Genomic DNA, 11,218 nt, shown 5'->3' with positions numbered 1-11,218 from the left:
TTTTCTTGAAGCTAGATCATTCTGAAAGTTTCCTGTTAAACCTATGAGTGCAAACATATGGTATCTGTCCTTCTCTGCCTGACTTATTTCGCTTAGCATGACACCCTCAAGGTCCATCCACTTTCCTACAAATGGCCATATTTCATTCTTTCTCATCCATTTCCTATATAAAAGGTAGCTACTCTTTTGCATGGACCTCAAGGATATTGTAGTATAGAGGTGGAATTTAAGGAAAGGTATTAAGCAGGCTGTGTTTTAGCTTATGGGCAAGTAATAAATTGTATCATTTATCTTGAATGTATCATAGATAAGCTGCTATATAATGATTGCCACTTCAGATAGCTGTGAAATTAGGTGATTAACTAGTTGTTACTTAACCTTCTAATTTCTATATAAGTCTAATTACATGAAATAGAAGTTGGGGTTCTGATTTTTTACTTTGCTCATCCATTTGGAGTGTCATTGTAACTACTGTATTGTAAATGATGGAAAATAATTGCATATGTTAAAAAATATTGTTATATTCTAAAAAAAAATAAATAAAGTTACAAAAAAATAAATAAAAAATAAATAAAAAACAAAACCAAATCCAACAGAGGCACCTGGATGGCTCAGTTGGCTAAGCTCTGACTTTGGCTCAGGTCATGATCTCACGGTTTGTGAGTTCGAGCCCTGCATTGGGCTCTGTGCTGACAGCTCAGAGCCTGGAGCCTGCTTCAGATTCTGTGTCTCCTCTTTTTGCCCCTCTCCTGCTCACTCTCTGTCTCTCAAAAATGAAAAAAATTAATCAAAAAAATTAAAACCAAATCTTACAACAGTTCAAACAAGTTTTTAAGCTTATATGCAATTGCAGTTGTTCCTCAAATGTAATTACTGAGTGGGTCCCTGGGAAAGAGAACCCCAAAAATCAGTCTGTCATCTCTCAGGCTCCCACCTACTGTTTTGTACTTCTGTTTTGTTATTCAAAGTAATTGGAATTTTTTAGAAATTAGAAACCTTTTGCAAATGGCAAGATCTTGTCCTTTTTATGGCTAAGTAATATTCCACTGTACATATATGTATCGCATCTTCTTTATCCATTCATCTATCAACAGACCCGGGGGCTGCTTCCCTATCCTGGCCATTGTAAATGTTTTCATTTTCCTGGGTAGCAGCATTGTACAGAGATGGGTGGTAGCTATATCTGTGGTGGGCAGAGCACTTACTGAATTGTTATTTTGTAAACCTGAAACTAATGTCACATTATGCATCAACTACACTGAAATTTTTTTAATGAAAAACTTGTGAAGATAATGCCACAGTAGAAATGCAGCCTTCTTTTTTTAAGAATCTTTCAATGATTTTGTCATGTCTCTGTGTTCCTACATGTGTAACTCAAAAAACCAAATTGTAGCAACTAGATTACACAGCTTCAGCCTGAAAGTGAATTTTTTTTCAGCATACACTGACCGTGCAACACCTGTTCCCTGCAGAAGATATTAAACATTTTGTGCACACCTACATATATTCCTGGGGCAGGAATTGCAGCTGTTTGTAACTTAACTGTAACTCTAATCCCAAGTGGGAAATGGAACTAAAATAGTTATCAGACATTAGAAAGTGAACCATTTCTTGGTAAGGCCTCAAAATAGCAAAATAAAGAAAAAGGCAGTTATTCAATAATTTACAAAAATATTGAGCTCAGTGTCATTATTTTCTGAATATTAATAATGTTTTCAAGATTTCCTTCTATAAAATGAAACAGGCTATCACCACAGGAGATCTCTTTATTGCCCCTCTTTTCCTACTTTTATATCAATCCTACAGAGAGAGAATAATTAGTTTCTAAACTCTTAAATGCACTCATTTAGTATGACCTTCTAGCCAGTGAAAGTAAGTTCTTTATTATCTGAAAGAAAATGATCAAAATGCCAATTTGTCATCTTAAACCTTCTGTGGTTGACTAATTGTGATTATACACAGTACTGGTTTCCGACTTTTGTAATGATATGGTTGCTTTCAGCTTCAAGTAACAGAAGACCCAATTTAAAATGGTTTCAAAAGTAAAAGGATTTATTGTCTCTCATCACAAGGAATTCCAAATAAGGGAGACTCCAGAACTGATTCATTCAGAAGTCTAATCACATTCTCAAAGACCCAGGTTCTTTCCACGTTTTCACTCGTTCATCTAAATTTCCATACTGAAAAAAAAAAAAGACAGTGAATCAGGATTGTCTGAGAAAAAGAACAAGAAGGATGGCTAGCTAGCTAGCTATTCTTTGACTGACCTATCTACTGACCAACCTATCAATCTATCTATTGACTTCTCCAGGGAAATTTCAAGTAATTGGCCTATGCAGTTGTGGGTGGAAGCTGCTGAATCTGAAATCTGTGGGAAAGGACAACAGGCAGGCAACTCTTGGGCAAAAACTGATGTTGCAGGTTGAGGCAGAATTTCTTCTTCCTTAGGGAAATGGTTTTGCTCTTAAGACCCAGAGCAACTTTTTCAGCAACTCTTAAGGGCAACTCTTAAGAGCAAAGGAACCGTTCCCTGGAGTACCTCGACATACTTCGTCTCAATCTCTATTGGCCATACTGGAATTCATACTTCATGAAATCAGTCCCTTGCAAGGAATATGAAATCAAGACTGGTTTAAACCAATTGGGCTTTAGCTGAGTCATGTGGAGCCAGAGTAGATGCCAGAATTCAGTTCGGACTGTGCCACATGGAAGGAGAAAGTTATCGTTGGGTAGGCAAAAGGGGTATCTGGAATATGGAAGGAGCTCAATAAATATTCGAATGAGGGACTAAGCCAATGAATGAATGGTGATACATGTGGAGGAGGATAATGAGTACTGGTAATTTTCTCCAAATACACATTTCAGGCAAAACATGATTTCATCAGGTAAGCAGTGTGTGTGTGTGTGTGTGTGTGTGTATATATATATATATATATATATATATACATATACATATATATATATATATATATTGTATGCATGACGTATGAATGACTCTTGTTTACATGATATCACACTCAATCCTTGCCACCCACTGCTAGGCACTGTGACTCATAAGACTAACTGAATGCTAACTGTGCTCAAGGGGATGAACTGGAAAATAAAGGAAGAAAAACACCATTCTAAGCTTATAATCTATTTAATTTAGTACATTAAGTGCAAATGCTTTCATGTTGGTGTACTTAAACCCCAAATTCTAGAATTCACACCAACATACTGTTTTTTGATAAATAGGACTATGATTTAGAGAGCCCCACCTGGGGATACTCTCTGCATTTCTCCAGAGAGTATCCAGTTGTGTTCCAGAAAAAAATGATGCTATTTTTGTTACACTTGTGTTAAGTTCTTTATGTTTAACTATCTTGTTAAACCAAGAGCTTTGACCAAGAGTCTGAGTTTCTATGATATGTGATATAGGGACAAGATGGAAATATGTTCAGAACAGATGGAATGCGGATTTGTCTTACACCTGTGTGCACAAAACCACCATCACACCTGCCTTTACTATTTTCTTACCACTTTAATAATTAGGGACTATGTATGTTCCCTCCATATTAATTCTTCATGGAAAATACTCAGCTAGTCAATAAGAAATTGCTCATTTTCACTTGTCTTACCAAAGTTCAACTTTATTAAAAAATGTTGCCACAATTTGTGAGAAACTTCTGTGAACAAAAGGAAGTCTGTGACTAATTTCTCCTTGTTAAGTACTTTGAAAACCACTTCCCCTCCATCTCTCTTCTTTCAGTGTGGATCCTGACTAGCTTGCTGCCATGTATTAGTCTTATAACCCTGGACAGTCCTTTTTACTCTTTCTAAGATTTAGTTGGTTTCTTTCCATGCAAAATGAGAACAACAGTTTTCCGAGATGCCTTAGAAGTTTCTAGATCTCTCTTTCCAATGTCAGTTTTTTCCACTAAAATGTGATATCCTCGAGGGCAGGAATTACGACATTTTCACCTTTATCCTTGGGTGTTCAATGAATGTTGGCAGGTCAAGGTAATGAAATATCCATGTCACATCAATTAATGCTTGTACCCCAAGTATATTTAAAATTTACATCCAAGTTAGTTAGCATATAGTGCAATAATGATTTCAGGAGTAGGTTCTAGTGATTCTTCTGCTACAAATAATACCCAGTGCTCATTCCATCAAGTGTCCTCCTTAATGCCTTTTGCCCACTAGCCATCCCCTGACTCACAACCCCTCCAGCAACCCTCAGTTTGTTCTCTGTATTTAAGAGACTCTTATGTTTTCTCCCCCTCCCTGTTTTTATATTATTTTTGTTTCCTTTCCCTTATGTCCAAGAGTGCTGAAAGCATTTCTCTCTACCAACCTACTTTCTGATTATTCACTTAAGCTCTTGTTACAGCATCACTTGTGTATTGTCTTCCACAGTTGTTCTTCCCAGGGGAATTGTGTTGAGTTGCAAACACTTGAGAAGACTGGTTTGGGACCTTGCTTTTGGTCACCATATGTTACTTTGAGTTAAGATTGATTTAGGCACAGACAGGAATGCTACCTGAGGCTTGTGCAACATAGAGGGTTGCTAACAAATATGTATGATAATTATATTTGATATGTATTGACAGTGAATCACCACACGTTGCCTGTCATGACATGGTGGTTATCTAGAGGTTTGGATACGTTGAATATTTTACCAGAAGACTAAGATTCCCTTGGGAAAACTGCAAAAAGTTGTTTATTTCATTGTAGACCAATTGAATGTGGGAAAAGCAGCGGTAATTGAAAAAAACTTCTATGCACGAATATTTCCATTACACCAAAACAAAGTAGACAAGAAAAGTGGTAGGTGTGTATTTTTTAAAGTGTGTGGTTTGAACAAAATAACTCCCCTTTGATTAGTCAAAATGCTTTCTGGAAGTGGTTAAATTATTAATGCCATTTTAATGAGATTTGAGAGAGAGTCTGATGACCTGAAAGTTGAGCTAGAGCTGAGAAAAGCAATCCTCATTAATGCTACCATCTTGGATTTACTTCTCAGAATTTTGAGCACATGGAGAGGATTAATATCCTTAAGTTAATTCCTGTTAGAGACCAAAAGGAATAGAGTGTTAAGATACAATCATTATGTTCTTTTCGTGGCTGTGCCTCTAAAAGTGCAGAAGATGAGATGGAGGCCCTAATGCCTCAAGACCTTATTGAAGAGACTTTTGGAAACAATTGTGATCTCCTGGTCATTTTCCAAATCAGAAGTGAGAAACTTTCCCAAAATGCAATGCAAAAGGGAGAGGGAGGATCTTTTAACTTTCCGGACTGTAAGCAAGCAGCAAACATTCTTCTAGTACTGTGTTGTCTATGCAGAGAAGATTAAACTATTTGGTTTCCCTAAAAGTTAAGAACAAGGCTTTGTGATTGTGTGGTGGGCAGTGGGCCCTGAAGTGGGGAGGAGAGGGCACACGGTGTGGTATGTCACGGCTCCCTCCACCTGGGAGATGAATGTGGAGAGTGAAAACCTGCCTCCCTTGTTTTGAGTTTGACTTCTTGATTACAGTTACAGAATGGAGGCAGCCTCTGGCAAATTGTTGTTTGGACTCACTGGGATTAGATGTGTGCAAACACACCTAGTACCAGAGTACACTTTAACATCTGTAAACTCAGCTTGCTGTTTTTCCATATTCCACAGGATTTGGAGTTCTAGTCTCTACCTTCAGATTTCCATCTATGGTATGAAATAATCTCCAAAGATATGGCTAAGGCAATTTTATCCCTTAAAACAAAGCCCAAATAGGTCATTCTAGGCTTTATGTAATATCCTTCTCTTGAAAGTACTTGAGATGATATATGTGAGCATGTTTCATAAACTGTAAAGTGCTAAATATAAGTTTTGTGGCTATTGCATGGTTAAAATGAGCCTTTCAATGAAAATAGAATTGTGATTGAACTGCACTTCTCAGTGTCTGGAGCCTACTTTCAATTAAGTTTACAGTGTCATCAATTTCCTATTTAATTGTTGTAAGGCATCCAAATGGCAATATTCTTGTATCCTTTCTTCAGTGCATTAGCACATATACTTGACTAAGTTTGACATAAAAACTGACACAGACAGAGACAATATTTTTGTTTTCAGGGCATTAAAAAGCAGTTATTTAGAGAAATACTTTTAACAGATTTTGGGATCTGGCTAAGTCCATGGCTCTCCCCAGCTGCCCCCTATTTGTCACCCTCAGCTTCCTCCCCCATTTCCAAGAAGACTTAGAGAAACACTCCTCACTGATTTCAGTTGCTCCAGCAGGCTCCATGCATGGTCAAGGCCGTTAGAAGTCTGGAGAGACCCAGGGTCACTTTATTTTTAGATTTTTACTGACTTATAAAATTAAGAAGTACCATAATAGGTTTAACAAAATTAGGACATGTTTTATATGTTTACACTTCAGTGAATTCCCTCAGAACACATAAATAGATACATCAACAACTTAAGTTGATGCATTAGAGTTTGATACACAGGGCTTGAAGATGAATAAGACATGCAATTCCTCCTCAAGGAATTCTCAGTCCAGCAAACTGTGAAATATTATATGAGAAATCATTGCATGCAAGTGCTGAATAGGGTCATACAACCACAAAGTACTTAATGAATTTTTTTTTCTCATAATGTCAAAACTTGGCATTCTCTCCCTGCATGGAAACCGAGGCCGAGCAATAATCGTGACGCCCTTCCCTTCAGTGAGTCCTGAGCTCACTGGTCTGGCCGCTCACCCTCCCCAGGAGCCCACTGGCTGGGCCGGCAAGGCTGCCAGGCACATATGCAGTCATACCTTGTTCATTGCTGCCCTCAAGGCGAAGGAGCGCTTGCCATTCCACAACTGGGAAAGTCCCATTTTCTCCTGGCCCATCAGTGGTGCCGAAACTTTTTCAAATTGGTTCTTTCACTTTGAAAGCTCTTTTTGTGTTCAAAACACCAGTGACTACAAACTGTTGCTAAATTAGGTAAACTATAGAGCAATCTGTATGACTGGAAAAAAAAAAAAGTTGGTATTGCTATTTTGTTCCCAGTCTGCACAGATCACACTCAACATCCTAATGGAAGTAGAGCACATTATTGTCTAGGAGAGAGACAGAGACTGAGAGAGAGAGAGAGAGAGAGAAACTCGCATACAGAAGTCAGTTTTCCCTTCTGAAAAACTCCATTTTGAGAAGACACTTATTCTGCCCAAATCCTATTTCCTGCTTGCACGTTGCAATGTCTCAGTACACACCTGCAGATCCTTTGACCTAACGAGGCTCCTCCCCAACCCATGATTCACTCCACCTTTATCTTCTGTCTTACCATCAACTCAGAGCAATTGGGAGACTAAGAGATTAAATTCTGAAAAACAAGCCCTATCATAATGGAAAATCCAATTAACTTTAGATCTAGGAGGCACTTTCCTGCAGCAGCACACTAATTTTGCCTTCTATGAAAATAGTTTAGCTGTTCATTAGGTAGCATGTCAAAAAGTAAACAAAGCCAATTATTTTCCTTATTTTGAGACCTAGCATTATCTGGGGAATTAGAAGACCGGCTATGGATATACATTTTAACTAGACATAATCCCTGACATCTTTGTTTTTCTCTGGTTTGTCTTTTCTTGTATGTCCTGGTGCTAGGAAAAATAATTATCTCTGGGGAATCCAGACTGAACTCCTGTTCAATGGTTCGTAGATTGCGAAATGATGATGTTGATAGTGTTGATGTCATTTTTAGCTTTCCTAAGTGAAAGCTGATATTAAAGAGTGATATTATCATGCTTATTCTCTCAGCTGCTTTGTGAGAGAAGTAAGAAAGTGATTGCTATCCCTATTTACAGGGAGATAAACTGGAGGCCACATGACTTGCTGAAAGTCTCCTATGTGATTATTGGTGATGCTGGAAACAAAAGCCAGGTCTTGACACTAAGCTAGCTCAGTGTTCAGCTCCCAGACTGCACTTTCTTTGGCAAAGCTGACAAACCTTAAGTTTCTATTGCATGCCTTGTTTTTATTACACTTTTATACATTTGACTTAACTTGCAGTTTAAAAAAAATCCTTTCTTTACCACACAATTCTGAAGGATAGAAACATGGTAATGACCTAACCCTGCCCTACAAACACAGAGGAGTAATCACTAGCATATTAGACATCAAAGAAAATTAGAATTTTTTATGAAAGTGGGTAAAACCTAAGTGGAGGTGTGTATGTACATACTTGTACATGCAAGAGGGGCGTGCAAGTGAAAGAACATCTCATTTGCTTGGGGGTAAAGGAAATCAGGGGAAGCAAATGAGGAAGGAGGGGAGGAGGGTTGGGCTGCACTCCCCACGCCTGTGCTTTCGTGGTTTAGCCAGCTTGCTCTTGCCCAGGCGGAGTTTCTCCAACTTACTGGTGTGCGTCAGACTTACTCAGGGAATTTCTTAAAAATACAGATTCGCAGATCTGTTATTCAGATATCCGGATCCCGTGATTCTGCAGTGGGATCCTGCATTCCCCATTGTTAGCGAGTCTCCAGGGGCTCTGAACCAACCTTTGGACCAGAGCTGGGAAGCAGTATTGTAGGATCACGCCAATCGGCAATTTTAAAGAAGAGCACTAACTTGGAAGACAGGGATGATGTGGGAGTCCACAAAAGCTGGTCTTTGGAAACCTTGCCTTACATGTGGTAGAGGAGAACTAAAGGAGGAAAGAAAAAGAGAGTCCTAGGCAATTAACTAACACAGGCTTCTTCCAGCTCAAGTGCACTCAGGCACAGTCCCAACTGCCTGCATCAGAGAAATCTGACTCCTGACAGAACTTCCGCTTCGCCGTCCATCTCCTGCATTTCCTCTGACCCTCATATTATGCTCCATCTGGGGCACGGGCTGCTCTCATTTTCCATTTGTGAATAATTTGGGGCTATATTTAGGCATCTCCAGTCTTTAGGTACCCATATTTCTGTATACAGCCTATAAGGTTTTATTTTTTTAGAATTTTAGAAATTCACAAGCAAAAGCTCTTAATATTAGGTCACTTAGTCAATTACCTCCTTTCCTGCCTAATGCAAGATTATTCCCACTAGTCCTGTTTCCAGTGCTCTGTTGCCTATTTTTAAATGTACTCGCTGATGGTGATTCTGCCACTCCCCTCAGGAGACCATTATCCTGGCTCACCATTCTCAGTGTCAGGGGGCTTCCCTGGTAATTAGCTCCAACTTGCTATTTCTTCCCCTTCCCATTATCCTCGGTTATCAATTCCCTTGTAACAACATTATTTCTCTCACATTCATTATATATTTTTAGATAGTTTCCACAGTTCCACAAGCCACTGTTAAAAAGAGTTGAGCCAGTTGGTACCAGCCCATGTCTTGATCCGTTGCACTGTGGAAAATGAAAATAGAGCCAATGCAAATGGTCACTGGGCTCTGTGGCAGGTCGCCACGTACTGCGCTGTCTCGTGTCTGCATCTCCATGTGTGTGCACAGAGGTTTTATCAGGCTAAGGTCATCCTCCTCCACAAAGCAGCATCTCTTTAAGCATAATGTGTGTAGGTCATATGAAGGTGTACAAGAAAGGGCCGCCTCATTATCTGAAAAATGGAGATGAGACTGTCTACTTAATTAGATTTCTAGAACGTTAAATGATACCAGGTATGCAAATAATTTAGCAAAAGTTCCAGCATGCCATAAACATAATAAAATCTTGAGGCATAGCTATGTGCTAAAATGAATATACATTTGGAAGTCAAATAAATCTCATTCCATTTTTAGTTTTGTCGTTTGCTGGTTGTATGACTTCATCAGCACCTATGTGCAATTATTTATTATATAATACTTCACATTTTGCTGGACTGAAAATTCCCTGAGGGGAGGTATTGTATCTTATTCATCTTAATGCCCAGTGCGCCTGACTTAAGTTGTTTAACCTCCCTGAGGCTCAGTGTTCCCTTCAGTGCAATGAGTGCATACCGTCTACCTCTGTGTCACACATATTTTATGCCCCGGCTCACATCTTCTTAGCCTAGTTTTTTTTTTCTGCAGCCATTGCTGTAGCTACCACATGTTCACAGGAATGGCCTGATGACATTTCACCTTAGCAGCACCCTGAAGAATCCTGCCATCACCTCAGGGAGCCTGGATCCTGTCACCCATGCAGCGATTCTTACCAGGGAAGTTTGGTTATCACAACTGAGGGAGAGAAGTGTTATTGGTATCTGGCAGACAGAGGCCAGGCTGCTAACGTTTTGCAATGCACAGGATAGCCCCCCAAACAAAGATTTATCCAGCCCAAATGCCAACAGTGCTGCTGTTGAGAAACCCTGATGACGAGACACTGCAAAAGCCTTATCAGAGGCTAACACCTCATAAGATATGCTCTTCTTCTCATGTTCAAACACATCCCTTTCACTGCTCCCAACTGGACTCACATGTCATTTATTTCTCTGCTCTGTGAGTGCTATCTACTAAATAGCTAGCAGAACAATGCCTTGGTTCCTACCCTGTGGAGTAAGAGCTATAATGATAGGAATGTATAATGATAGGAATGTTTAGGTCACAGCACCAGCACAGGGCATATATACTCTCTGTTCTGCCAGAAAACAGCACAGCTAAAGAATTGCAAGGCAGAAATCAGGGGAACCAGTGTGGGAGCAGATTTTGAGGGGGGCTCAGATATGAGGTTAGTCTCAGGCAGGAGAAGGGGAGAGTTTACTTACATTGGGACCTTCTTCTGTGATACAGGGTTCAAGGTCTTAGCAAGAACAAAGTTGGTTCTGATACACTTCTGGGATTGTTTCTTAAAGTCTGGACCTTACAAAAGTAAATCAGGTATAGAATTGCCTAGGCAGAGAATGGGGGAAGAAACTGAAAGGCTCAGGAAATGTTGTAGTGTATTAATGTTAGACAAAGAAACCACCACCTTCCTATGCCCCCTGAGGAGGTCCAAAGGACACTCTTAAACTCAATAAAGAATGAATGATGAAGGGAAGCACCGACATTGTAGAGAAGCTTGGTTGTAGCTTTTGATACTAGAAGGTACTACATTGAAACTGGTTTCCGTGGTTCGACTGGAATTCTAAAATGGTTGAAGCTATTTTGCCATTACATAAAGAGACTGGATATAATTATTGAAATGGGCAGGATGGTCCAAGTGACAGAGTTCCTTGACCCATAGGGATATGTGGCAATGATTAATAGATCATGGGACCAAGATAGAAGGACAACCAACTAGAGTTTTGTCTAAGCTATATAACCAGAAGGTGAAATCT

At 39.4% G+C, this 11,218-nt stretch overlaps 1 long non-coding RNA gene across 1 annotated transcript; it reads right to left on the bottom strand.

Annotated features, from left to right (window-relative positions):
• Positions 1 to 2,030: 2,030 nt before the first annotated feature.
• LOC115286493 lies at positions 2,031 to 6,931 on the bottom strand. The gene is made up of 2 exons (XR_003906086.1): positions 6,780 to 6,931; positions 2,031 to 2,180 (listed from the first exon to the last, which is right to left on the bottom strand). It is a non-coding gene; the product is annotated as an uncharacterized LOC115286493 (long non-coding RNA).
• Between the last annotated feature and the right edge of the window lie 4,287 nt (positions 6,932 to 11,218).

This window comes from Suricata suricatta, chromosome 3 (genome assembly GCF_006229205.1).
Source record: "Suricata suricatta isolate VVHF042 chromosome 3, meerkat_22Aug2017_6uvM2_HiC, whole genome shotgun sequence".
NCBI classification, from domain to species: domain Eukaryota; kingdom Metazoa; phylum Chordata; class Mammalia; order Carnivora; family Herpestidae; genus Suricata; species Suricata suricatta.
This window is presented reverse-complemented; position numbering and strand designations above follow the sequence as displayed.